The 27249-nt window shown below is 50.6% G+C and overlaps 1 protein-coding gene across 4 annotated transcripts in view; it reads right to left on the bottom strand.

Moving 5' to 3' along the window:
- LOC141271046 (uncharacterized) overlaps positions 1–27249 on the bottom strand; it is a 54155-nt gene that overhangs the window by 12699 nt on the left and 14207 nt on the right. For 3 of the 4 annotated variants that reach the window (XM_073681150.1, XM_073681147.1, XM_073681148.1), the window contains one exon: positions 10511–10602. The exons of the other annotated variant lie outside the window; for it this stretch is intronic. The gene's annotated coding sequence lies outside the window, so the exon portion shown is untranslated. The remainder of the gene's footprint in view (positions 1–10510; positions 10603–27249) is intronic. 4 annotated transcript variants of the gene reach the window in all.

Genomic DNA, 27249 nt, shown 5'->3' with positions numbered 1-27249 from the left:
GTCTGGTGTAGGCCAGAGAGACAGAAGTGTGCTTTTGCTGTTCCATGGTAAAAAATCTCTATTATCCTGCTTTTTGCATTTTTTGCTGCAAAAAAAAAAAAATAGTGTCTCCCTGATTTTTCAGACACAAATATATCTGTTGAAAATAGTCTGGTGTAGGCCCGAGAAATACAAGTGTGGTTTTGCAGTTCCACGGTACAAACCTCTGTATTATCCACTTTTGGGCTATTTGTATCTAAAAAAAACAGTTTGAGTGTGTCGCTCACTGTTCAGCCGCAAATATATATATATATTTCAAAAAGCCTGGTATACACCAGTAAATTATTACTGTGGTTTTGATGTTCCACGGTAAAACATCTCTATTATCCTGTTTTTGGCATTTTTTGCTGTATAAAAATAATAATAGTGTCTTCCTGATTTTTCAGACACAAATATATCTGTTGAAAATAGTCTGGTTTAGGCCAGAGAGACAGAAGTGTGCTTTTGCTGTTCCACGGTAAAAAATCTCTATTATCCTGCTTTTTGCATTTTTTGCTGTAAAAAAATAAAAAATAGTGTCTCCCTGTTTTTTCAGACACAAATATATCTGTTGAAAATAGTCTGGTGTAGGCCCGAGAAATACAAGTGTGGTTTTGCAGTTCCACGGTACAAACATCTGTATTATCCACTTTTGGGCCATTTGTATCTAAAAAAAACAGTTTGAGTATGTCGCTCACTGTTCAGCCGCAAATATATATATATTTTAAAAAGCCTGGTATACACCAGTAAAATATTACTGTGGTTTTGATGTTCCACGGTAAAACATCTCTATTATCCTGTTTTTGGCATTTTTTTGCTGTATAAAAATAATAATAGTGTCTCCCTGATTTTTCAGACACAAATATATCTGTTGAAAATAGTCTGGTGTAGGCCAGAGAGACAGAAGTGTGCTTTTGCTGTTCCATGGTAAAAAATCTCTATTATCCTGCTTTTTGCATTTTTTGCTGTAAAAAAAAAAATAGTGTCTCCCTGATTTTTCAGACACAAATATATCTGTTGAAAATAGTCTGGTGTAGGCCCGAGAAATACAAGTGTGGTTTTGCAGTTCCACGGTACAAACCTCTGTATTATCCACTTTTGGGCCATTTGTATCTAAAAAAAACAGTTTGAGTGTGTCGCTCACTGTTCAGCCGCAAATATATATATATTTTAAAAAGCCTGGTATACACCAGTAAATTATTACTGTGGTTTTGATGTTCCACGGTAAAACATCTCTATTATCCTGTTTTTGGCATTTTTTTGCTGTATAAAAATAATAATAGTGTCTCCCTGATTTTTCAGACACAAATATATCTGTTGAAAATAGTCTGGTGTAGGCCAGAGAGACAGAAGTGTGCTTTTGCTGTTCCATGGTAAAAAATCTCTATTATCCTGCTTTTTGCATTTTTTGCTGTAAAAAAAAAAATAGTGTCTCCCTGATTTTTCAGACACAAATATATCTGTTGAAAATAGTCTGGTGTAGGCCCGAGAAATACAAGTGTGGTTTTGCAGTTCCACGGTACAAACCTCTGTATTATCCACTTTTGGGCCATTTGTATCTAAAAAAAACAGTTTGAGTGTGTCGCTCACTGTTCAGCCGCAAATATATATATATTTTAAAAAGCCTGGTATACACCAGTAAATTATAACTGTGGTTTTGCTGTTCCACGGTAAAACATCTCTATTATTCAGGTTTTGGTAGTTTTTTCCGTAAAGAAAAACAGTAGTGTCTCCTGACTGTTGTGACACAAAAATATATCTGTTGAAAATAGTCTTGTGTAGGCCCGACATCCCAGTGTGGTTTCGCAGTTCCACGGGTCAAATCGCTGTACTATCCAGTATTGGGCCTCTGGTATCTAAAAAAAAAGCAGTTTGAGTGTGTCGCTCACTGTTCAGCCGCAAATATCTCTATTTAAAAAAGTGTGGTATACCCCAGTAAACAATAACTGTGGTTTTCCTCTTCCATGGTTCTAATCTACTCTTTATTACCATTTTTCCATTGATAGTGCAAGTGTAAGCTATTTTACTTCATTTACAATGGGCAAGGCGCGTGGCAAGGGACGTGGAAGTGGACGTTCTGGTGATGGTTCGTGCAGAAGACGGGGCCGTGGCCAAGGTGAAAATGTGCCACAACCAACAGCCACATCTTCTTGCTCCCACTTCTTGACCGAATTACTAGGGAAGCACAGAACAACACCAGTATTGAGAACTGATCAGTGTGAACAGGTTATTAATTGGATAGCAGACAATACTTCCAGTTACCTGGGCACCACCACCTCCGGTCTGTCTTCCACACGGTCAACTCTTAGTAGCCGTGAGTCTCGACCGCATACTCCTCCTCACCCTGATGCGCCTTCCTCCCACCATGCCGAGTGACAGCAAGTGATCCCACACTTGGACACTCTGAAGAGCTGTTCACTGGTCCATTTCCATATTTGGGCCCCTCGCCTGATACGCTTGAAGTGGTGGAAGAGGAGATCCCATGTTGCGATGCCCAAATATTTGAACAGCCATGGCCACAGGAAGTCGACGTTGGCAATCTGTCACAAGAGGTGGACAATGACGAGACACAATTGCCAGGAAGAGAGAAGGAGGATCATGGTGCGCAAGTGGAAGAGGAGGAGGTGGTGGATGATCTAGTAAATGACCCAACGTGGAAGGAGGACATGCAGAGTGAGGCCAGCAGCACACAGGGGGAGGGAGGCAGAGTACCCCAACAGGCAGGAAGAAGCAGTGTGGTGGCCGCAGACAGAAGGCAGGCAACCGTTCCCCGTAACACCAACACGAGGGACGTTGCCAGTACAAGCAGTAGGTCTTCCAGAGTCTGGAATTTTTTTAAAGACTCTGCTGATAACCCCAAAAAGGCCATATGTTCCACCTGCCATGCCAGCATCAGCAGGGGTGACAAAACTACCAGCCTGACCACCACCAGCATGATCAGGCACATGGCAGCAAAGCACCCGACTTTGTGGGGCGAAACCCAGGGTCCACGACCAGTGTCAGCGGGTGTCACCACTGCTTCTTCCACTGTTGTGCGTGCAATAGAACCCCCTGTTGTGTGTGCAAAGCAATCCTCTGTCCATACTGCATGTAAAGATGCCCCCTCCTCTCAGTCTTCACTTGTTATGGCAGTTTCTCAAGAAACAGCATCAACGTCCACGTCCACGTCCCACCGCAGCGTTCAATTGTCCATATCCCAGACCTTTGAACGAAAGCGGAAATTCGCAGCTAACGCCCCACAGGCCACAGTCCTAAATTCGCACATTTCACGACTGCTTGCATTGGAAATGCTGCCTTTTAGGCTGGTGGAGATGGAATCCTTCCGCAATCTTATGGCGGTGGCCGTCCCTCGGTACTCGGTCCCCAGCCGACACTATTTTGCCCGGTGTGCCATCCCCGCACTACACAAGCACGTGTCCCAAAGCATCTGCCGTGCCCTCAACAACGCAGTTACTGGGAGAGTCCACCTGACAACGGACACGTGGACAAGTGCTTGTGGCCAGGGACGGTACATCTCTCTGACGGCACACTGGGTAAACATAGTGGAAGCCGGGACCCAGTCGGACCTTGGGACGGAACACATCCTCCCCACACCGAGGATTGCGGGCCTTATGTCAGTCAGAGTTGCCCCCTCAGTGTACAGCTCCTGCGCATCCTCCTCCTCCTCATGTTCAGCCTCCATCTCAGATATCACCACATCAGTTACAAGCTGGAAGCATTGCAGTACTGCCTCCGCCAAGCGGCAACAGGCTGTGCTGAAACTCATAAGCTTTGGTGATAAACCTCACACTGCTTGTGAGTTGTGGACAGCTGTGAAAGAGCAGGCAGATCTGTGGCTGAGACCGCTGAACCTACATCCCGGCATGGTCGTGTGTGACAATGGCCGTAACCTGGTGGCGGCTCTGACGCGAGGTGAGATCACACACGTACCATGCCTGGCTCATGTGCTTAACCTCGTGGTTCAGCGGTTTCTTAAATCGTACCCCGAGTTGCCAGATCTGTTCATGAAAGTACGCCGCCTGTCAGCTCATTTTCGCAAGTCGGCTACAGCTTCCGCCGCCCTTGCTGTGTTGCAGCAGCGTTTGCAGCTTCCGGCACACCGACTGGTGTGGGATGTCCCCACACGTTGGAACTCTACCCTCCACATGTTGCAAAGGATTTGTGAGCAGAAGAGAGCAGTTGTGGAGTACCAGCTGCAACAAGGCCGTCGATATTCAGGTCAGACTCCACACATAAGACCTCAGGAGTGGACCTGGATGTCTGACATATGTACCATCCTGACAAACTTTGAAAAGGCCACCAAGATGGTGAGTGGCGATGACGCCATCATTAGTGTCAGCATCCCACTTGTCTGTCTTTTGCAACACTCTCTGCAGAGAATTAAAGAGGAGGCATTGCAGCCAGAGTATGATGAGATGGATCAAGAAGCCGTAGCGGGTGATTACACACAGCCCAGCCTCATCTCATCCCAACGTGCATTGGGGGACAATGAGGGAGAGGAGGAGGAGGAGGAGGAGGAGGAAGAACAGGAGCTGCTATCATGCGTTGTAGATGGTAGTACCTGTACAAGTGTCATACCGTCGGTTCAGCGTGGGTGGCCAGAGGACAGGGGGGAGGAGGAAGAGGAGGAGGAGGAGGAGAGCACGGTCAGTCGTAATCTTGGTGAGGACACGGAAATCTTGCCCGTTACCAGTCTGGCACGCATGGCTGACTTTATGTTACGGTGCCTTAACCGTGACCCTCGCGTTGTCAAAATGTTGGGTGACAGTCATTACTGGTTGGTGACACTGGTAGAACCCCGCTACAAGGAGAACTTTCACTCTCTTATTCCTGAGGTGGAGAGGTCTACAAAAATGGCGCAATACCAGAAGGTCCTTGCTGCAGAACTCTTAAAAAAATTCCCATCTGAACACGCTAGCGGCAGAGGTCACAGTTCGTTGCCCAACCAAGGCGTACAGGCGAGAGAGATGCAACTCCAATCCAGCAGAGGCAGGGGAACACTGTCAACGTTCTGGGACAGTTTTCTGACACCCGCCCAGCTTACAGGCCCTGAGGCGCGGGGTACTCTCACAAGGAGTGGAAAGTTTCAAAAGATGGTGAGGGAGTACCTTGCCGATCGTACCAGCGTCCTCCGTGATTCCTCTGTGCCTTTTAATTATTGGGTATCCAAGCTGGACACTTGGAATGAACTCGCTCTGTACGCCTTGGAGGTCCTGGCCTGCCCTGCCGCTAGCGTGTTATCGGAGCGTGTTTTTAGTGCCGCTGGGGGAATTATAACTGATAAGCGCACTCGCCTGTCAACTGACAATGCTGACAAGCTGACCCTTATCAAAATGAACAAGGGCTGGATTGGGCCAGACTTCTCATCAACACCAAATGACAGCAGAGTAACATAAAGTCAAATCCACTGTGTTATTTCGGGAGGTGTATTCACATGCACCGCTTCACACCCACACATGGGTATACGCTTCCTCGTTTCAGCTGTTTAATCTTCTTCTCCTTATCCTCAGCCTCCACCACCACTATACCACCAGGGTGCCAGCATTGCAAGTTCCTCCGTCCTAATTTTTGGCAGCTTTTGCTGGGAAAGCATAAGCAAATACTATGGGAGACCCACTCCCCAATAATGGGACTTATGTTTGTAATATGCTGTACTGCATGGCTCTTGTAAGGGGCATTGCAAGTTGCTCCGTCCTAATTTTTGGCAGCTTTTGCTTGCAATGCATAAGCTAATACTATGGGACACCCACTCCCCAATAATGGGACTTATGTTTGTAATATGCTGTACTGCATGTGACGCGCCCCCTGGGCCATGTGTACACGTGTGTGGGATACCCGGTGCCGGGTCTCTGGGGTCTGTAGTCTCCGTGGCGGTGACCCGGTCCCGTGGCTCAGGCTGGTCAAACCAGTGGCAATCTTTCTTAGGTTTTGAGGTTAATTGTCCGACTGCGCCACCCGTGGATTGCGGTCAGGGAGTACCACCGCTGCGAGGCAGACCGCTGAGGCTGGTGTTGTGTGCGCAGCATAAAATGGGATAACTCCCCTCGGGAGGAGTATAGCCTCAGGGCAGTGAGTGTGGATGATGGGGGTGATGGTGCACGAGCGCAGCAGGAATGACTCAGAGTCTTTGCAGTGCAGTTCAGGGTCCTTACTGATGATTATAAGGTAGACCCTCCCGGGAGTACTGGCTAGCATAAGATGCCTGGTCAGTCTGTGAGCAAGCAGGAGTTCCCCTGGCCAGGTGGAGTTGTAGGCCTCCCCGTCTGTCTGCACTCTTCCTGGCTACCTTGCTGTAAGCGGGTAGAAGTAGCCCACGTCCCTGAGTGTACCGTGTAGTGCTCACCCGTATGGCTGGTGACTTGGGGCCTTCTGTTATCCTCCGCTCCACGACGGCGGTGCTGGTCCCTTGCTTGTGACTGAGCCTCCGGGCTTCTATGGCCAGAGGACCTGAAATCCCCTGCTGGCTGGTTTCTGCTGCTGGATATATAAGTCCTCACAGCTTCGGACTCCTGTGTCCGTTTCCTATTGTCTTCTGCCAGGGCGAGCTCTGCTCAGCTTCCAGCCCCTCGTCTTTAGCTCCTAGCTCCTACAGAACTCCTTGCTGTTACTTTCCCTTGCTCTCACTCTGACTCTGACTGTTCTCTGTTCTCTGACTCACTCAACCCCACCCCAGATCCAGTTTATAAGGGCAGAATTCTCCCCTCCCAGGACTGGGGCAGGAGGATGTTGCATGTTTAAGGGATCCTGACCAGGAAACCTCGCACTTGCTCTCCGACATAATCTCTATTACTGTGGTGACCAGACCCCTGGGGTGCCACACATGGCTCTTGTAAGGGGCAACAATTTTTGGAAAGCATTCCATTCACTGCTTAGGCCAACAGTGCACAGGAGACCCAGTTGCTATAAATGGAAAAAAAGGTTTAGTTAACGCCCCCTGACCTCCATGTCATTTCCAAGGGGCATTGGAGTGCCTCGAAATTTTTGGTAGGCATTGCACTCACTGTATGCCCTATAACTGTGTAGCCGAACCGCTCCTTTTGTTACAGAAACATATCCTACAAGACATATCTGGTTGACTGGCCTGATATTGATGTGAATGGTCCCTGTTCCTCCTGCTCTTTCTCCTTTGCTACTACCTCATCCATCATTTATCACCTGAAGCTTTGTTTTAACGGGAGTCATAGAACTTGGATAGTAGCAGGAAAACATCCAGCAATCCTCGGAGGAGGTAGGATATGCGCCAAAAAGCTGCCCTCCTCAGGCCTAGCCGCTACTACACACATGCGCTTGCTTTACAACAAAACAAAGCAGATGCTAACTTCTATCATCCTCATCATGCTCCTCACCTTGGCACTCTCAACTCCCCTGATGGAGAAGCCAGGGCCCACCGGAGGAGTCTGATAGTCCGGTGGGCTCGGCCAATGCTGCCCCAAAGCAGGCCAGGCTAAGAAAAGTGTGGGAAAGGTTACCGGTACAAATAGGGGTGGCTGGGGACCGAGTATGGACACCCGGCCACCCCCTGGAGGCTGGGGAGCAAGCGGGGACACCCGGCCACCAGGCGGCTGGGGACTAAGTATGTATACCAGGCCGCCGACACAGCCATGGCGTGGTGGCCAGATTCCGTCTCCACATGCCTAAAGGGCCCAATTTAAAGTGCAAGCAAGCAGTATGGTATTGCAGCCTGGGGGTGGGTGGGTGGCAGGCTGCATACTTGCGCTTGCATTGCAAGGAATGGGAGAGGTACAATTGAACACTGCCCTGGGACAAGGACTTGAATGGGGATTGTTGCAAGTCTGCAACGACAGGTGCAAGGTGGGAGGCATCTTCGCATGTACCATGAACAGGGGTTTGGCATGCACACACTACAGCGGAATAGGCTCTCCTTCCCACTAAATGCACTGGGGAGGGCACAGATAATGTTTTAGCATACGCTCTTAATCTTATGTATAAGGCACACCAGGACAAATAGGGGCGGCTGGGGACTGAGTATGGATACCTCGCTGCCGAAGCAGCCATGAGGTAGTGGCCAGCTTCGGCCTCCTCTAAACTAAAAGGCCCCATTTCAAGTGCAAGCTAGCAGTATGAATTGCAGTCTGGGGGTGGGTGGGTGGCAGGCTGCACACTTACACTTGCATTAAAAGAAAACATAGCAGATGCTAACTTCGTCATCATCATCATGCTCCTCACCTTGGCACTCTCAACTCCACCGATGGAGAAGTCAGGGCCCACCGGAGGAGTCTGGTTCTCTGGTGGGCTCGTCCAATGCTGCCTAAAGCAGGCCGGGCTAAGAAAAGTGTGTGGGGGGATGTTCCAAGGAGAAATGGGGGCGGCTGGGGACCATTTATGGACACCCGACTGCCCCCAGGCGGCTGGGGACCGTGTAGACACTCGGCCGCGGGGCGGCTGGGGACTGAGTATGGACACCCGGCCGCCGGGCGGCTGGGGACTGAGTATGGATTCCAGGCCGCCAACACAGCCATGACGTGGTGGCCAGATTCCGCCTCCACATGCCTAAAAGGCCCAATTTCAAGTTCAAGCAAGCAAGCAGTATGGTATTGCAGCCTGGGGATGGGTGGGTGGCAGGCTGCATGCTTGCGCTTGTATTGCAAGGAATGGGGGAGGTACAATTGAACACTGCCCTGGGACTAGAACTTGCATGGGGATAGTTGCATGTCTGCATCTTCTGATGCGGCAAGGATCACTTATGATATGCACACTTTTAGACAGTGACCTGGGAGTCAGAGATGCTTCCAGGGGTCTTCCCCATGCTGTTCCCATGTCTTTTCAGCACTTTATGCATGTGTCACACAGCACATGGCCAGATAAGGTTGTAAAATGTTAAAATGACATTTCCCGGTGAATGCATTTGTCATAGTTGAAAGCAATACAAAAGTGCAAAAACGCATAAAAAATGCTACTTGTGAACATAGCCGAAGGTGTGGAGGAGTATTTTTGTTTTTGGTCATTTATTTTAACTTATACACAAGTCTTTTCCCTGGAAAGGATGTTCCTTAACATATTTCACAGGAAAAAAGTTTCACTTTCGTTTTATTGTGAGCCTGTAAAAGTGGCTTAATACCTCTGACCACGTTGTTGACAGCAGTGACCTGGGGGTCAGAAATGCTTCCTGGGGCGATCCCCATGCTGTCCCCATGTCATTTGAGCACTGTCACTATCGTTTTGGGCACTTGTTAGGCTTTGTCGGGGGTGCCACCCGCAAAAATGCTCGAGTTTCCCATAGACTAACATTGGGCTCGTTGCTCGGGTCGAGCACCCGAGTTTCACGGCGAGCTCGGCCCGAGCTTCGAGCACCCGAGCATTTTAGTGCTCGCTCAACACTAATGATTACACAAGAACCACATGATGGATTTCATCAACCAAGGTATCATTTTAATCAGTGTAATGTTGCCCACCTGACAGTGTATTGAGCACAATCCTGCTGACAGGTGCGCTTTAATGAACATTTTTGTGGGAAAAATTAAAATGTTCATTTTTTCCTTACACATTTCTTTAACTCATGTGAAGCACCTACAGGATTAATAAACTTCTTAAATGTGGTTTTGAGCACTTTGAGGGGTGCAGTTTTCAAAATGGTAGCACTTTGGGGCACTTTCTGTCATATAGGCCCCTCAAAGTCACTTCATACGCGATGTGTACCCTAAAAAAAGGTTTTGTAAATTTTGTTGGAAAAATGGGAAATTGCTGATAAAATTTTAACCTTTCTATCTTCCTAAGAAAAAAAAATTATGCAAATGTAAAGTAGACATATGGAAAATGTTATTTATAAATTATTTTGTACAGCATGACTAACTGGTTTAAGGATATAAAAATGTAAAGTTTAAAAATTGTAAAATTTCCAAAATTGTTGCCAAAATTTCAATATTTTCACAAATAAATGCAAAAAAATTCTACCTAAATTTACCACTAACATAAAATATAATGTGTCACGAAAAAACGTTTTTTAGAACCATTGGGATTCGTTGAAGCGTTCCAGAGTTATTACCACAAAAAGTGATTCAGGTGAGATTTGGAGAATTTGGCCTGATCAGAAAGGTGAAAACAGGCTCGGTGTCATGATTCTGTTGTCAGATTACCCGGGGCCAAGGGCTCCTTCCCTGTCCCTAATGCTAGGGCCCCCCTAGCTATCCCTGCTCCTCAGATTACTTCTGATGGTGAAGATTCTGGTGCCACGTACCTTGCTGAATTCCTGGATCAGGCCTATATCTGTCACCCTTCCCCACCTCGTGAAGTGGGGATGAATAGTTTATGTATACACACACACCAGACAAACAAGGAAGGACGTACGGGGATAAAAGAAAATGCCAATCATACAAATATGCACTCACAGACAACAGAGAGGAACATCAGGGAGGAAAGGAAGGAAAACCAAATAGGAGAGGATGAGGATTTGGACACAGCTGAAACACCTAGCAACAGTCACAGATAAACACTCCAAATGCCTCTACCCACAACCGACACCTCCACTCCTCACCGTTTAATATGAAGGAGAAGTGCTTCTGATTAATGCAGGAGTACATGAAATAAGATGCTGCGGTCTTCTGGCCCCTCTTTGTCTTGGTAAACCTGTGACACACGGGAGTGAAGGGGTTAAAGGATTCTAAGTTTGTTCCTCCTCCAAAAATTGTTTTTTCAATCATAATAGTGCTTTTCACATACTGTATCTTATCCAAATCTGAAGTGACACAACCTCCCTAGTAACCCATTTTTGTAAATACATTTCTTTCAAAAAAGAGTCTTTGTTAATTATCAAAATATTGCCCAGAACATATGTTATCATGTTTAGTGTTGAGCCACCCCCGTAGTGTTCGGGTTCGGTTCGGTTCGTCGAACACCGGGATGTTCGAGGAACTGTTCGTCGAACTGTTCGTCGAACACCTTAGAACACCGTCGAACACCGTTAAAACCAATGGCAGGCAAACAAAAACACATAGAAACACATAGAAAACACCTGCAAAGGTGTCCAAAAGCTGACAAACTGCTCAGAAGACACTCTCTTTAAAAAAGCCGGCCGGCAAATTCAGCAGCGGCATACACCGGTACCCGACAATTTAGACAAGAAGGAATAGAGCATCACACATAGATTAGATAGATAGAAACATGTCAGTCACACATATAAGAAGCACAGTGACAGTGTTGGTTACTGTACTTGTCATTTAGTGTAAAGGATTTATTAAAAAAAATATTAGTGTTTTCATGCACTGTCTCTTTAAAAAAGCCGGCCGGCAATTCAGCATCTGTACCCGACAATTTAGAACAGAAAGAATAGAGCTTCACACATAGATTAGATAGATAGAAACATGTCAGTCACATATATAATAAGTACAGTGATAGTGTTGCTTACTGTACTTGTCATTTAGTGTAAAGGATTTATTTAAAAAAATAATAGTGTTTTCATGCACTGTCTCTTTAAAAAAGCCGGCCGGCAATTCAGCAGCGGTACCCGACAATTTAGAACAGAAAGATAGAGCATCACACATAGATTAGATAGATAGAAACATGTCAGTCACATATATATGAAGTACAGTGATAGTGTTGGTTACTGTACTTGTCATTTAGTATTAAAATAAAGGATTTATTATTAAAAAAATTGGCGTGGGGTTCCCCTTAATTTTAGGCTCTAGCGGAGGTTAAGCAGACGGCTGGGGCAGATGTTTGAAGCCTGGGAAGGGGGTAATACCCACGGAGCTTCCCAGGCTACTAATATCAGCCCCCAGCTGAATACATAGCCTTTACTAGCTATTAAAATGGGGGACCCCCCAAAAAAATGACGTGGGGTCCCCCCTAATTTAATAGCTAGCAAAGGCTAGGCAGACAGCTGGGGGCTGATATTAATAGCCCAGGAAGGGAGCCATGAATATTGGCCCCCTCCCAGGCTAGAAACACCAGCCGTCAGCCGCCCCAGAAATGGCGCATTCATAGGATGCGCCAATTCTGGCACTTAGCCTCGCTCTTCCACGCTGCCCTGGTGCGGTGGCAGGGGGTAATAGGGTTGGGGTTGATGTCAGCTTATAATGCCAGCTGACATCAAGCCCAGGTTAGTAATGGAGAGGCGTCTATAAGACACCCCCATTACTAACCCCATAGTCAAAGTTAAAAAAAACACAAACACCCAGAATAAAGTCCTTTAATTGAAATAAAGACACAATCCTTTATTGTTCTAAATTAAACCATACTTACCATCTCGCCCATTCCAGCTGAAGCCAACGATCTCCTGCAATAAAAGAAAAATAATAAAGCAACCTCATCCTTACCTTTCCATGGTTCCCACGACAGCTTCAGCTCTGCTACATCGAGATGACAGGCTGGACCGCAGCAGAACGCTGCCATCCAGCCTGTCATCCTGCAGACACTGAGAAGCGCAGGCTTGCTTGCGCTGCTCAGCGTCTCTCTGTGACGACATCCAGATGAGCCGAGTTCATGTCCAATGAACTCGGCTCACCTCATGCACGTCACTGACAGCGTGGGAAAATTCTCACGCTGAAGCGCTGATTGCAGGAGAATTTTCCCACGCTGTCAGTGACGTGCAGGAGGTGAGCTGAGTTCATTGGACATGAGCTCACCTCATGCACATCACTGACAGCGTGGGAGAATTCTCCTGCACTCAGCACTTCAGCGTGAGAATTTTCCCACGCTGTCAGTGACGTGCATGAGGTGAGCCGAGTTCATTGGACATGACCTCGGCTCATCTGGATGCCGTCACAGCGAGACAGTGAGGAGCGCAAGCATGCCTGCGCTTCTCAGTGTCTGCGGGATGACAGACTGGATGGCAGCGTTCTGCTGCGGTCCAGCCAGTCATCTCGATGTAGCAGAGCTGGAGCCGTCGTGGGAGCCATGGAAAGGTAAGGATGAGGTTGGTTTATTATTTTTCTTTTATTGCAGGAGATCGTTGGCTTCAGCTGGAATGGGTGTGATGGTAAGTATGGTTTAATTTAGAACAATAAAGAATTGTGTCTTTATTTCAATTAAAGGACTTTATTCTGGGTGTTGTGTTTTTTTTAAATACTTTACTAGAAATTCATGGCGGTCATGTCTAATACTGGCGTGACCCCATGAATTTTGGGCTTGGGGCCAGCTGATAATACCAAGCTGGCCCTAACCCCTTTATTACCCAGTGAGCCACCGCACCAGGGCCCTGGATGAGTTGGGTACAGCGCCAGAAGATGGCGCTTCTATGAACGCGCCATTTTCCGGGGTGGCTGCGGACTGCAATTTGCAGCGGGGGGGGCCCAGAAAGCTTGGGCCTCCCTGCGCTGCAGATTCCAGCCCCCAGCTGCCTAGTTGTACCTGGCTGGACACAAAAATAGGGCGAAGCCCCACGTACTTTTTTTTTAATTATTTCATGAAATTCATGAAATAATTAAGAAAAAAAGGGCTTCCCTATATTGTTGTGTCCGGCCAGGTACAAATAGGCAGCTGGTGGTTGGGGGCAGCCTGTTCCTGCCTGCTGTACCTGGCTGGACACAAATATAGTGCGAAGCCCCACTTCAATTTTTTTTAATTATTTCATGAAATTCATGAAATAATTAAGAAAAAAAGGGCTTCCCTATATTGTTGTGTCCGGCCAGGTACAAATAGGCAGCTGGTGGATGGGGGCAGCCCGTTCCTGCCTGCTGTACCTGGCTGGACACAAATATAGTGCGAAGCCCCACTTCAATTTTTTTAAATTATTTCAGGAAATTCATGAAATAATTTAAAAAAAATTGACGTGGGGCTTCGCACTATATTTGTGTCCAGCCAGGTACAACTAGGCAGCTGGGGGCTGGAATCCGCAGCGCAGGGAGGCCCAAGCTTTCTGGGCCACCCCCGCTGCAAATTGCAGTCCGCAGCCACCCCGGAAAATGGCGCGTTCATAGAAGCGCCATCTTCTGGCGCTGTACCCAACTCATCCAGGGCCCTGGTGCGGTGGCTCACTGGGTAATAAAGGGGTTAGGGCCAGCTTGGCATTATCAGCTGGCCCTAAGCCCGAAATTCATGGGGTCACGCCAATATTAGACATGACCACCATGAATTTCTAGTAAAGTATTTAAAAAAACACAACACCCAGAAAAAAGTCCTTTAATTGAAATAAACACACAATTCTTTATTGTTCTAAATTAAACCATACTTACCATCACGCCCATTCCAGCTGAAGCCAACGATCTCCTGAAATAAAAGAAAAATAATAAAGCAACCTCATCCTTACCTTTCCATGGTTCCCAGGACCGGTCCAGCTCTGCTACATCGAGATGACAGGCTGGACCGCAGCAGAACGCTGCCATCCAGCCTCTCATCCCGCAGACACTGAGAAGCGCAGGCTTGCTTGCGCTCCACAGTGTCTCTCTGTGAGGGCATCCAGATGAGCCGAGTTCATGTCCAATGAACTCGGCTCACCTCATGCACGTCACTGACAGCGTGGGAAAATTCTCACGCTGAAGCGCTGAGTGCAGGAGAATTCTCCCACGCTGTCAGTGACGTGCAGGAGGTGAGCTGAGTTCATTGGACATGAGCTCACCTTATGCACGTCACTGACAGCGTGGGAGAATTCTCCTGCACTCACCGCTTCAGCGTGAGAATTTTCCCACGCTGTCAGTGACGTGCATGAGGTGAGCCGAGTTCATCGAGTTCATTGGACATGAACTCGGCTCATCTGGATGTCGTCACAGAGAGACGCTGAGCAGCGCAAGCAAGCCTGCGCTTCTCAGTGTCTGCGGGATGAGAGGCTGGATGGCAGCGTTCTGCTGCGGTCCAGCCTGTCATCTCGATGTAGCAGAGCTGAAGCTGTCGTGGGAACCATGGAAAGGTAAGGATGAGGTTGCTTTATTATTTTTCTTTTATTGCAGGAGATCGTTGGCTTCAGCTGGAATGGGCGTGACGGTAAGTATGGTTTAATTTAGAACAATAAAGGATTGTGTCTTTATTTCAATTAAAGGACTTTATTCTGGGTGTTTGTGTTTTTTTTAACTTTGACTATGGGGTTAGTAATGGGGGTGTCTTATAGACGCCTCTCCATTACTAACCTGGGCTTGATGTCAGCTGGCATTATAAGCTGACATCAACCCCAACCCTATTACCCCCTGCCACCGCACCAGGGCAGCGTGGAAGAGCGAGGCTAAGTGCCAGAATTGGCGCATCCTATGAATGCGCCATTTCTGGGGCGGCTGACGGCTGGTGTTTCTAGCCTGGGAGGGGGCCAATATTCATGGCTCCCTTCCTGGGCTATTAATATCAGCCCCAGCTGTCTGCCTAGCCTTTGCTAGCTATTAAATTAGGGGGGACCCCACGTCATTTTTTTTGGGGTGTCCCCCATTTTAATAGCTAGTAAAGGCTATGTATTCAGCTGGGGGCTGATATTAGTAGCCTGGGAAGCTCCGTGGGTATTACCCCCTTCCCAGGCTTCAAACATCAGCCCCAGCCGTCTGCTTAACCTCCGCTAGAGCCTAAAATTAAGGGGAACCCCACGCCAATTTTTTTAATAATAAATCCTTTATTTTAATACTAAATGACAAGTACAGTAACCAACACTATCACTGTACTTATTATATATGTGACTGACATGTTTCTATCTATCTAATCTATGAGTGATGCTCTATCTGTCTGTTGTAAATTGTCGGGTACAGATGCTGAATTGCCGGCCGGCTTTTTTAAAGAGACGGTGCATGAAAACACTATTATTTTTTTTGATAAATCCTTTACGCTAAATGACAAGTACAGTAAGCAGCACTTTCACTGTACTTCGTATATATGTGGCTGACATGTTTATATCTATCTAATCTATGTGTGAAGCTCTATTCTTTCGGTTCTAAATTGTCGGGTACCGGTGTATGCCGCTGCTGAATTGCCGGCTTTTCATGTTTCACTGTTGGCACTGTTCCCATCGATTTGGGCAATCACTGTAATGCCACAACCACCATGGCTGTGACATTACAGTGAGTGGCAGACAATCCCTGCATGATTGGTGCTCTAAATAGCGCCAGACATGCAGGACACGCTTTTGGTGCACGAACAGTTATCGAACATAACCTCGAACAGCCGAATTTTTTGCAAATCGTTCGGGTTCGTCGAACAACTCGAACACCGCCCAAAACAGCTCGAATTTGAGATTGGCGAACAGTTCTAGTCGAACACCGCTCATCTCTAATCATGTTCAGCTCTATCTTCAATTTATATTCCCAATTAAAGCATTCACCTACAAAAACCTATTTTCTTCAACGCGTCACATTCCCAAAAGGGTTGTAAGTCAGCAGCTTCCTCTAATTCATCGCACAACATATTAAATATATTATAACCTGTAGAGCATATAGTATTGGGAGACCCTGAAAGATGCCCTCCTAGTTTCTCTAACGATTGCTATTGTTATGCACACGCCCGGGCTGAGCGGCGTGTGCGTGTGATTGTAGTGATTCCACTGGACCATGAACCGGAGAGTGCCTGGAGGGGCGTGACTAAGTATCTGGCCGATCCGACCAAGATGGCACGACGGCATACGACGCCAGTGCACCAGGGAGAAACCGGGCAGAGGGACCAGGTGCTACTCCAGGTCAAACTCCGGACACGGGGGTTGACCCACACAGGGATTACTGGATCAGGCTGGTTAGGCTGGCGCACAGACTGGAGGGTATAGGCAGGCACGACTGGTATGCAGGCAGGCGGGTAAAGGCAAGCGCAGCTAGAGTGCAGACAGGGAGGCACTAGCAGGTAGGAACACAGGCGGGATAGGACCCAGTACACACTGGGACTCAGGAACAATACAGGTAGAGGGGTACAGGCAAGCACAGCTAGAGTGCAGACAGGGAGGCACTAGCAGGTAGGAACACAGGCGGGATAGGACCCAGTACACACTGGGACTCAGGAACAGGCAGGTTAGGCTGGCACAGACTGGTGGATATAAGCAAACACGGCAGGTATGCAGATGGGTGGATACAGGCGAGTATGCAGGCAGGGAGGTACTGGCCGAAAGGACGGGCTGGAGCACAGAAAGGTTAAGACCCAGTACAGACTGGGTCACAGAACCGCAGATGCGGTAGACAACCACAGCAGAGAGGGAACGCCCGAAGCGGTGGGCAAGAACAGAGCAGGACGGGGCTGCAGGAGCAGCGAGCACAAGCAGGGCAGGACAGGACTGCCGGAGCAGCAGGCAGAAGCAGGGCAGGACAGGACTGCCGGAGCAGCGGGCAGAAGCAGGGCAGGACAGGACTGCCGGAACAGCGGGCAGAAGCAGGGCAGGACAGGACTGCCGGAGCAGCGGGCAGAAGCAGGGCAGGACAGGACTGCCGGAGCAGCGGGCAGAAGCAGGGCAGGACAGGACTGCCGGAGCAGCGGGCAGAAGCAGGGCAGGACAGGACTGCCGGAGCAGCGGGCAGAAGCAGGGCAGGACAGGACTGCCGGAGCAGCGGGCAGAAGCAGGGCAGGCTAGAACCGCCGGAGCGGTAAGCAAAGGAGTCAGAGCAGACTAGAACCGCCGGAGCGGTGAGCAAAGGAGTCAGAGCAGGCTAGAACCACCAGAGCGGTGAGCAAAGGAGTCAGAGCAGGCTAGGCTGAGTAGGGGGGACAGGGCTCTGTTCACACGGAACAGACAGGAAGGGAAAGGCAGAGCCAGACACCCACAGGGTACTAGCAGAGAAGTAGCGAGTGGACCACAAACTCACAAACGGGAGTACAGAGACAACAAGCAGGAGTTAGGTACGAGTTCAGACTCTGCAGAAAAAGGAAGGGAATGGACATAGAGGCAAAACAGGTAAAGGATAGGAGAGAGTTCAGACTGGAACTGAGTGTACGGAGGAGACCGACACTGCAGCGGAATACAGGAGCGGGTCTGGGAATACGGCCCCCAGAGAGGAAGGACGAACAGGCAAGGTGCGTGTTCAGACAGGACAGACAAGATACAGGAGCAGGTCTAGGTAATCGGCCCCTAGAAGGCAGGAGGAACAGGCTAGGAGCGTGTTCAGACAGGCCTGGAAATACAGCCTCCAGGATAGGCAGACAAGAGAACACAGAACGGGACCTGGCACCTTCAGAGTGCAAGCACACACTGAATGAAACACTATGCTCAGGCAGGAATAGATGGAAGCAGCTGAGCTATATACCAGGTGACAGACAGCAATAGGCTGAGGACGCACAAGGGGTGTGACCCACAGCAGGTACAAAAAGCAGGAAGTGATCGGGAGCCGCCCTTAAGCAGCAGAAACAGACACAAACAGACAGCATGGAGGGAAGCCAGAGAGACATTCTGGACAGGAGATCAAGTGCGCGCTCTTGCACAGTGGGAGATGGACCACTATGCAAGGACGCCGCCAGGTATGTTACCGTACCCCCCCCCTTACGCCCCCTCTTCTTCAGGCCTGCCAGAATCTTCCGCAGGGAATTCGAGGGCCAATTCTTCACTTCGAAGAGATCACTTCCCCTGTCCACCGGAAAAACTGGTCTCCTCTGGGTAGCTAGGATGCTACCTCCCATCCAGCCACCCTTAGCAACAGACGAAACGGGTGGAGTACCAGGAACAGCACACAAGGAAGTCTCTCTCCACATATTTTCAGGTGGCACCCCAGAGGGTACAGGAGACAACTGGAAGTCCTCCACCGGGTTGGAGGGGGACAGAGACTTGGGGGTAATCTCTGCTTCGAGGTACATCTTGTCAAGCTCACAGGAAGAAATAGACGGGTTATCAGGTACATAATGAGGAAAAGTCACTGTTTCTTTGTTTTCTGGTGGTACCCCGGAGGATTCAGGAAACAACTGGAGGTCCTCCGCCGGGTCAGAAGAGTGCAGAGGCTCAGAGAAAACATCTGCATCAGAGTACACTAGGTCGGACTCACTGGACGAAGCAGGCGAGGTATCGGGTACCGAGTATAGGAAAGTCTCTGTCCATTCTCCACCAGGTGGCACCCCGAAGGGTTCTGGAGACAACTGGCGGTCCTCCGCCTGGTCAGAGGGGTGTAGAGACTCACGGGTAACCTCTGCTTCAGAGTACACTAGGTCGGACTCACTGGACGAAGCAAGCGAGGTATCAGATCCAGGATATAGGAAAGTCTCTGTCCATTTACCACCAGGTGGCACCCCGAAGGGTTCTGGAGACAACTGGAGGTCCTCCGCCTGGTCAGAGGAGTGTAGAGACTCGGGAGTAACCACTGCTTCAGAGTACACTAGGTTGGACTCACTGGACGAAGCGAGCGAGGTATCAGGTACAGAGTATAGGAGAGTCTCTGTCCTTTCGCTACCAGGTAGCACCCCGAAGGGTTCAGGAGACAACTGGAGGTCCTCCGCCTGGTCGGAGGGGTGTAGAGACTCGGGAGTAACCTCTGCTTCGGAGTACACTAGGTTGGACTCACTGGACGAAGCGAGCGAGGTATCAGGTACAGAGTATAGGAGAGTCTCTGTCCTTTCGCTACCAGGTAGCACCCCGAAGGGTTCAGGAGACAACTGGAGGTCCTCCGCCTGGTCGGAGGGGTGTAGAGACTCGGGGGTAACTACCACTTTGGGGTACCCATTGTCAGGCTCACAGGACGAAGCGGACAAAGTATCGAGTACCGGGTGTAGAGAATTCTCTCTCCATTTGTCATAGAGTGGTATCCCGGAGGATTCAGGAGGCAACAGGGGGTCCTCCGCCAGGTAGTAGAGGTGCACAGACTCTGAGGTAACCACAGCTTTGGAGCATCCTTGGACATGCACACCGGTTAAAGTGGGTGAAGCATCTGATGCCGGGTGCAGGAAGTTCTCCTGTGTGGAGTCTGGATGGGCAGAAGTCTCTTCGGGCAGGAGAACTGGTGCACTACCCACGCACATTACCCGTTGGGGCTTCTCCGGGATACAGGGAGATGAAGCTTCAGTAGGGACTTCAAGGTTGGGGTCAGGAGGTCTCAGGGAGGACAGACCCTGGCGTGACGGCTTGCCTCTACGTCTAGCACGTCTGGACTGCCTCTTGAGGTTGGGAGAAGTATTCCGGAAAGCGTAGTCACCCTGTGAGGATTCTGGGTGGGCAGTAGTCTCATTGGGCTGGAGGACTATTGCGCTACCCACACACATTACCCATTGGGGCTGCTCCGGGATATTGGGAAGTGAAGCTTCAGCAGGAGCCTCCGGGTTAGGATCATCGAAGACCATTAGAAAGGCCACCAGGAAGGCCATTAGGTCCAGGAGGATCGGATCCTGTGTTTCATATAGGGGGTTGATCCATTCCAAGGCATCACCCGCCAGGTAAGACATAATGAATGCCACCTTAACCCGATCGGTGGGAAAACATAGAGGGTAGAACTTGAAGTGTAGCATGCATTGCTCCACAAATGCACGACTTTGTCTAGGATCCCCATAATAACGTAGCGGATCCGCGGGAACGAGAGCAGATAGATCCATCTGGACGGGTGCGTAATTCGCCTGGAACTCAGCTAAAGGAAAAAAAAAATATTTATTTATTTATTTTAATGCATGTATTCGCTGGAAAACTTCTCAGAGAGCGAAGGCCGTGGGGCTCAACGGGAACCATGGCCTGAGCATGCTGTTATGCACACGCCCGGGCTGAGCGGCGTGTGCGTGTGATTGTAGTGATTCCACTGGACCATGAACCGGAGAGTGCCTGGAGGGGCGTGACTAAGTATCTGGCCGATCCGACCAAGATGGCACGACGGCATACGACGCCAGTGCACCAGGGAGAAACCGGGCAGAGGGACCAGGTGCTACTCCAGGTCAAACTCCGGACACGGGGGTTGACCCACACAGGGATTACTGGATCAGGCTGGTTAGGCTGGCGCACAGACTGGAGGGTATAGGCAGGCACGACTGGTATGCAGGCAGGCGGGTAAAGGCAAGCGCAGCTAGAGTGCAGACAGGGAGGCACTAGCAGGTAGGAACACAGGCGGGATAGGACCCAGTACACACTGGGACTCAGGAACAATACAGGTAGAGGGGTACAGGCAAGCACAGCTAGAGTGCAGACAGGGAGGCACTAGCAGGTAGGAACACAGGCGGGATAGGACCCAGTACACACTGGGACTCAGGAACAGGCAGGTTAGGCTGGCACAGACTGGTGGATATAAGCAAACACGGCAGGTATGCAGATGGGTGGATACAGGCGAGTATGCAGGCAGGGAGGTACTGGCCGAAAGGACGGGCTGGAGCACAGAAAGGTTAAGACCCAGTACAGACTGGGTCACAGAACCGCAGATGCGGTAGACAACCACAGCAGAGAGGGAACGCCCGAAGCGGTGGGCAAGAACAGAGCAGGACGGGGCTGCAGGAGCAGCGAGCACAAGCAGGGCAGGACAGGACTGCCGGAGCAGCGGGCAGAAGCAGAGCAGGACAGGACTGCCGGAGCAGCGGGCAGAAGCAGGGCAGGACAGGACTGCCGGAGCAGCGGGCAGAAGCAGGGCAGGACAGGACGGCCGGAGCAGCGGGCAGAAGCAGGGCAGGACAGGACTGCCGGAGCAGCGGGCAGAAGCAGGGCAGGACAGGACTGCCGGAGCAGCGGGCAGAAGCAGGGCAGGACAGGACTGCCGGAGCAGCGGGCAGAAGCAGGGCAGGACAGGACTGCCGGAGCAGCGGGCAGAAGCAGGGCAGGACAGGACTGCCGGAGCAGCGGGCAGAAGCAGGGCAGGCTAGAACCGCCGGAGCGGTAAGCAAAGGAGTCAGAGCAGACTAGAACCGCCGGAGCGGTGAGCAAAGGAGTCAGAGCAGGCTAGAACCACCAGAGCGGTGAGCAAAGGAGTCAGAGCAGGCTAGGCTGAGTAGGGGGGACAGGGCTCTGTTCACACGGAACAGACAGGAAGGGAAAGGCAGAGCCAGACACCCACAGGGTACTAGCAGAGAAGTAGCGAGTGGACCACAAACTCACAAACGGGAGTACAGAGACAACAAGCAGGAGTTAGGTACGAGTTCAGACTCTGCAGAAAAAGGAAGGGAATGGACATAGAGGCAAAACAGGTAAAGGATAGGAGAGAGTTCAGACTGGAACTGAGTGTACGGAGGAGACCGACACTGCAGCGGAATACAGGAGCGGGTCTGGGAATACGGCCCCCAGAGAGGCAGGACGAACAGGCAAGGTGCGTGTTCAGACAGGACAGACAAGATACAGGAGCAGGTCTAGGTAATCGGCCCCTAGAAGGCAGGAGGAACAGGCTAGGAGCGTGTTCAGACAGGCCTGGAAATACAGCCTCCAGGATAGGCAGACAAGAGAACACAGAACGGGACCTGGCACCTTCAGAGTGCAAGCACACACTGAATGAAACACTATGCTCAGGCAGGAATAGATGGAAGCAGCTGAGCTATATACCAGGTGACAGACAGCAATAGGCTGAGGACGCACAAGGGGTGTGACCCACAGCAGGTACAAAAAGCAGGAAGTGATCGGGAGCCGCCCTTAAGCAGCAGAAACAGACACAAACAGACAGCATGGAGGGAAGCCAGAGAGACATTCTGGACAGGAGATCAAGTGCGCGCTCTTGCACAGTGGGAGATGGACCACTATGCAAGGACGCCGCCAGGTATGTTACAGTACCCCCCCCCTTACGCCCCCTCTTCTTCAGGCCTGCCAGAATCTTCCGCAGGGAATTCGAGGGCCAATTATTCACTTCGAAGAGATCACTTCCCCTGTCCACCGGAAAAACTGGTCTCCTCTGGGTAGCTAGGATGCTACCTCCCATCCAGCCACCCTTAGCAACAGACGAAACGGGTGGAGTACCAGGAACAGCACACAAGGAAGTCTCTCTCCACATATTTTCAGGTGGCACCCCAGAGGGTACAGGAGACAACTGGAAGTCCTCCACCGGGTTGGAGGGGGACAGAGACTTGGGGGTAATCTCTGCTTCGAGGTACATCTTGTCAAGCTCACAGGAAGAAATAGACGGGTTATCAGGTACATAATGAGGAAAAGTCACTGTCTCTTTGTTTTCTGGTGGTACCCCGGAGGATTCAGGAAACAACTGGAGGTCCTCCGCCGGGTCAGAAGAGTGCAGAGGCTCAGAGAAAACATCTGCATCAGAGTACACTAGGTCGGACTCACTGGACGAAGCAGGCGAGGTATCGGGTACCGAGTATAGGAAAGTCTCTGTCCATTCTCCACCAGGTGGCACCCCGAAGGGTTCTGGAGACAACTGGCGGTCCTCCGCCTGGTCAGAGGGGTGTAGAGACTCACGGGTAACCTCTGCTTCAGAGTACACTAGGTCGGACTCACTGGACGAAGCAAGCGAGGTATCAGATCCAGGATATAGGAAAGTCTCTGTCCATTTACCACCAGGTGGCACCCCGAAGGGTTCTGGAGACAACTGGAGGTCCTCCGCCTGGTCAGAGGAGTGTAGAGACTCGGGAGTAACCACTGCTTCAGAGTACACTAGGTTGGACTCACTGGACGAAGCGAGCGAGGTATCAGGTACAGAGTATAGGAGAGTCTCTGTCCTTTCGCTACCAGGTAGCACCCCGAAGGGTTCAGGAGACAACTGGAGGTCCTCCGCCTGGTCGGAGGGGTGTAGAGACTCGGGAGTAACCTCTGCTTCGGAGTACACTAGGTTGGACTCACTGGACGAAGCGAGCGAGGTATCAGGTACAGAGTATAGGAGAGTCTCTGTCCTTTCGCTACCAGGTAGCACCCCGAAGGGTTCAGGAGACAACTGGAGGTCCTCCGCCTGGTCGGAGGGGTGTAGAGACTCGGGGGTAACTACCACTTTGGGGTACCCATTGTCAGGCTCACAGGACGAAGCGGACAAAGTATCGAGTACCGGGTGTAGAGAATTCTCTCTCCATTTGTCATCGAGTGGTATCCCGGAGGATTCAGGAGGCAACAGGGGGTCCTCCGCCAGGTAGTAGAGGTGCACAGACTCTGAGGTAACCACAGCTTTGGAGCATCCTTGGACATGCACACCGGTTAAAGTGGGTGAAGCATCTGATGCCGGGTGCAGGAAGTTCTCCTGTGTGGAGTCTGGATGGGCAGAAGTCTCTTCGGGCAGGAGAACTGGTGCACTACCCACGCACATTACCCGTTGGGGCTTCTCCGGGATACAGGGAGATGAAGCTTCAGTAGGGACTTCAAGGTTGGGGTCAGGAGGTCTCAGGGAGGACAGACCCTGGCGTGACGGCTTGCCTCTACGTCTAGCACGTCTGGACTGCCTCTTGAGGTTGGGAGAAGTATTCCGGAAAGCGTAGTCACCCTGTGAGGATTCTGGGTGGGCAGTAGTCTCATTGGGCTGGAGGACTATTGCGCTACCCACACACATTACCCATTGGGGCTGCTCCGGGATATTGGGAAGTGAAGCTTCAGCAGGAGCCTCCGGGTTAGGATCATCGAAGACCATTAGAAAGGCCACCAGGAAGGCCATTAGGTCCAGGAGGATCGGATCCTGTGTTTCATATAGGGGGTTGATCCATTCCAAGGCATCACCCGCCAGGTAAGACATAATGAATGCCACCTTAACCCGATCGGTGGGAAAACATAGAGGGTAGAACTTGAAGTGTAGCATGCATTGCTCCACAAATGCACGACTTTGTCTAGGATCCCCATAATAACGTAGCGGATCCGCGGGAACGAGAGCAGATAGATCCATCTGGACGGGTGCGTAATTCGCCTGGAACTCAGCTAAAGGAAAAAAAAAATATTTATTTATTTATTTTAATGCATGTATTCGCTGGAAAACTTCTCAGAGAGCGAAGGCCGTGGGGCTCAACGGGAACCATGGCCTGAGCATGCTGTTATGCACACGCCCGGGCTGAGCGGCGTGTGCGTGTGATTGTAGTGATTCCACTGGACCATGAACCGGAGAGTGCCTGGAGGGGCGTGACTAAGTATCTGGCCGATCCGACCAAGATGGCACGACGGCATACGACGCCAGTGCACCAGGGAGAAACCGGGCAGAGGGACCAGGTGCTACTCCAGGTCAAACTCCGGACACGGGGGTTGACCCACACAGGGATTACTGGATCAGGCTGGTTAGGCTGGCGCACAGACTGGAGGGTATAGGCAGGCACGACTGGTATGCAGGCAGGCGGGTAAAGGCAAGCGCAGCTAGAGTGCAGACAGGGAGGCACTAGCAGGTAGGAACACAGGCGGGATAGGACCCAGTACACACTGGGACTCAGGAACAATACAGGTAGAGGGGTACAGGCAAGCACAGCTAGAGTGCAGACAGGGAGGCACTAGCAGGTAGGAACACAGGCGGGATAGGACCCAGTACACACTGGGACTCAGGAACAGGCAGGTTAGGCTGGCACAGACTGGTGGATATAAGCAAACACGGCAGGTATGCAGATGGGTGGATACAGGCGAGTATGCAGGCAGGGAGGTACTGGCCGAAAGGACGGGCTGGAGCACAGAAAGGTTAAGACCCAGTACAGACTGGGTCACAGAACCGCAGATGCGGTAGACAACCACAGCAGAGAGGGAACGCCCGAAGCGGTGGGCAAGAACAGAGCAGGACGGGGCTGCAGGAGCAGCGAGCACAAGCAGGGCAGGACAGGACTGCCGGAGCAGCGGGCAGAAGCAGAGCAGGACAGGACTGCCGGAGCAGCGGGCAGAAGCAGGGCAGGACAGGACTGCCGGAGCAGCGGGCAGAAGCAGGGCAGGACAGGACGGCCGGAGCAGCGGGCAGAAGCAGGGCAGGACAGGACTGCCGGAGCAGCGGGCAGAAGCAGGGCAGGACAGGACTGCCGGAGCAGCGGGCAGAAGCAGGGCAGGACAGGACTGCCGGAGCAGCGGGCAGAAGCAGGGCAGGACAGGACTGCCGGAGCAGCGGGCAGAAGCAGGGCAGGACAGGACTGCCGGAGCAGCGGGCAGAAGCAGGGCAGGCTAGAACCGCCGGAGCGGTAAGCAAAGGAGTCAGAGCAGACTAGAACCGCCGGAGCGGTGAGCAAAGGAGTCAGAGCAGGCTAGAACCACCAGAGCGGTGAGCAAAGGAGTCAGAGCAGGCTAGGCTGAGTAGGGGGGACAGGGCTCTGTTCACACGGAACAGACAGGAAGGGAAAGGCAGAGCCAGACACCCACAGGGTACTAGCAGAGAAGTAGCGAGTGGACCACAAACTCACAAACGGGAGTACAGAGACAACAAGCAGGAGTTAGGTACGAGTTCAGACTCTGCAGAAAAAGGAAGGGAATGGACATAGAGGCAAAACAGGTAAAGGATAGGAGAGAGTTCAGACTGGAACTGAGTGTACGGAGGAGACCGACACTGCAGCGGAATACAGGAGCGGGTCTGGGAATACGGCCCCCAGAGAGGCAGGACGAACAGGCAAGGTGCGTGTTCAGACAGGACAGACAAGATACAGGAGCAGGTCTAGGTAATCGGCCCCTAGAAGGCAGGAGGAACAGGCTAGGAGCGTGTTCAGACAGGCCTGGAAATACAGCCTCCAGGATAGGCAGACAAGAGAACACAGAACGGGACCTGGCACCTTCAGAGTGCAAGCACACACTGAATGAAACACTATGCTCAGGCAGGAATAGATGGAAGCAGCTGAGCTATATACCAGGTGACAGACAGCAATAGGCTGAGGACGCACAAGGGGTGTGACCCACAGCAGGTACAAAAAGCAGGAAGTGATCGGGAGCCGCCCTTAAGCAGCAGAAACAGACACAAACAGACAGCATGGAGGGAAGCCAGAGAGACATTCTGGACAGGAGATCAAGTGCGCGCTCTTGCACAGTGGGAGATGGACCACTATGCAAGGACGCCGCCAGGTATGTTACAGCTATTATGCACCTATCTGGTTCCATAAGAATTGCTCTTCCCTCCTTATTTTATTTTTGAGAAAGGGTTAATGTATGGTTAAGCTATGCTTGAGCAGTGAGAAATCGTGATTTGAAGTTCAGTCAGGATGTGCATTGAGATGTGGCGATGCACTTACAGCTCCTTAACCTCCATTGTATTCAAAAACAAGCAGCACCCTCCTGAACTAGCAGCACCCTCCCCTGACTGATTGACAGGGCATTGTCTCTGTTACCCTGACCACTGTCCTGTTAATCAGGCAAGGGAAGGTACTGCTAGTTCAGGAATACAGTGAAGGTTAAGAAGCTGTAAGTGCATTTTCACACCCCAATACACTTCCTGCCCGAACTTCAAAACACAATTTCTAGCTGCTGAAGGGATTAACTGCTTTATTTTTTAAAGGGCTACATAGTCATATTAATGATATGGTGGGGCTAAAGTTTCTTACAGGTTCCCTTTAAGTTGGGATACTACAATAATAGCTAAATATAGCTTGCACAGCTAAACCCCATAATGACAAGGATATTAGAGATATTGTAGTTTCATCCTGGGATGCCGG

The sequence above is a fragment of the Phyllobates terribilis genome, unplaced genomic scaffold (assembly GCF_046119375.1).
Source record: "Phyllobates terribilis strain yellow unplaced genomic scaffold, ASM4611937v1 Scaffold_5__5_contigs__length_657084704, whole genome shotgun sequence".
In the NCBI taxonomy this organism is placed as follows: domain Eukaryota; kingdom Metazoa; phylum Chordata; class Amphibia; order Anura; family Dendrobatidae; genus Phyllobates; species Phyllobates terribilis.
Note: the sequence above shows the minus strand (reverse complement) of the source record. Positions and strands in the feature narration are given on the sequence as shown.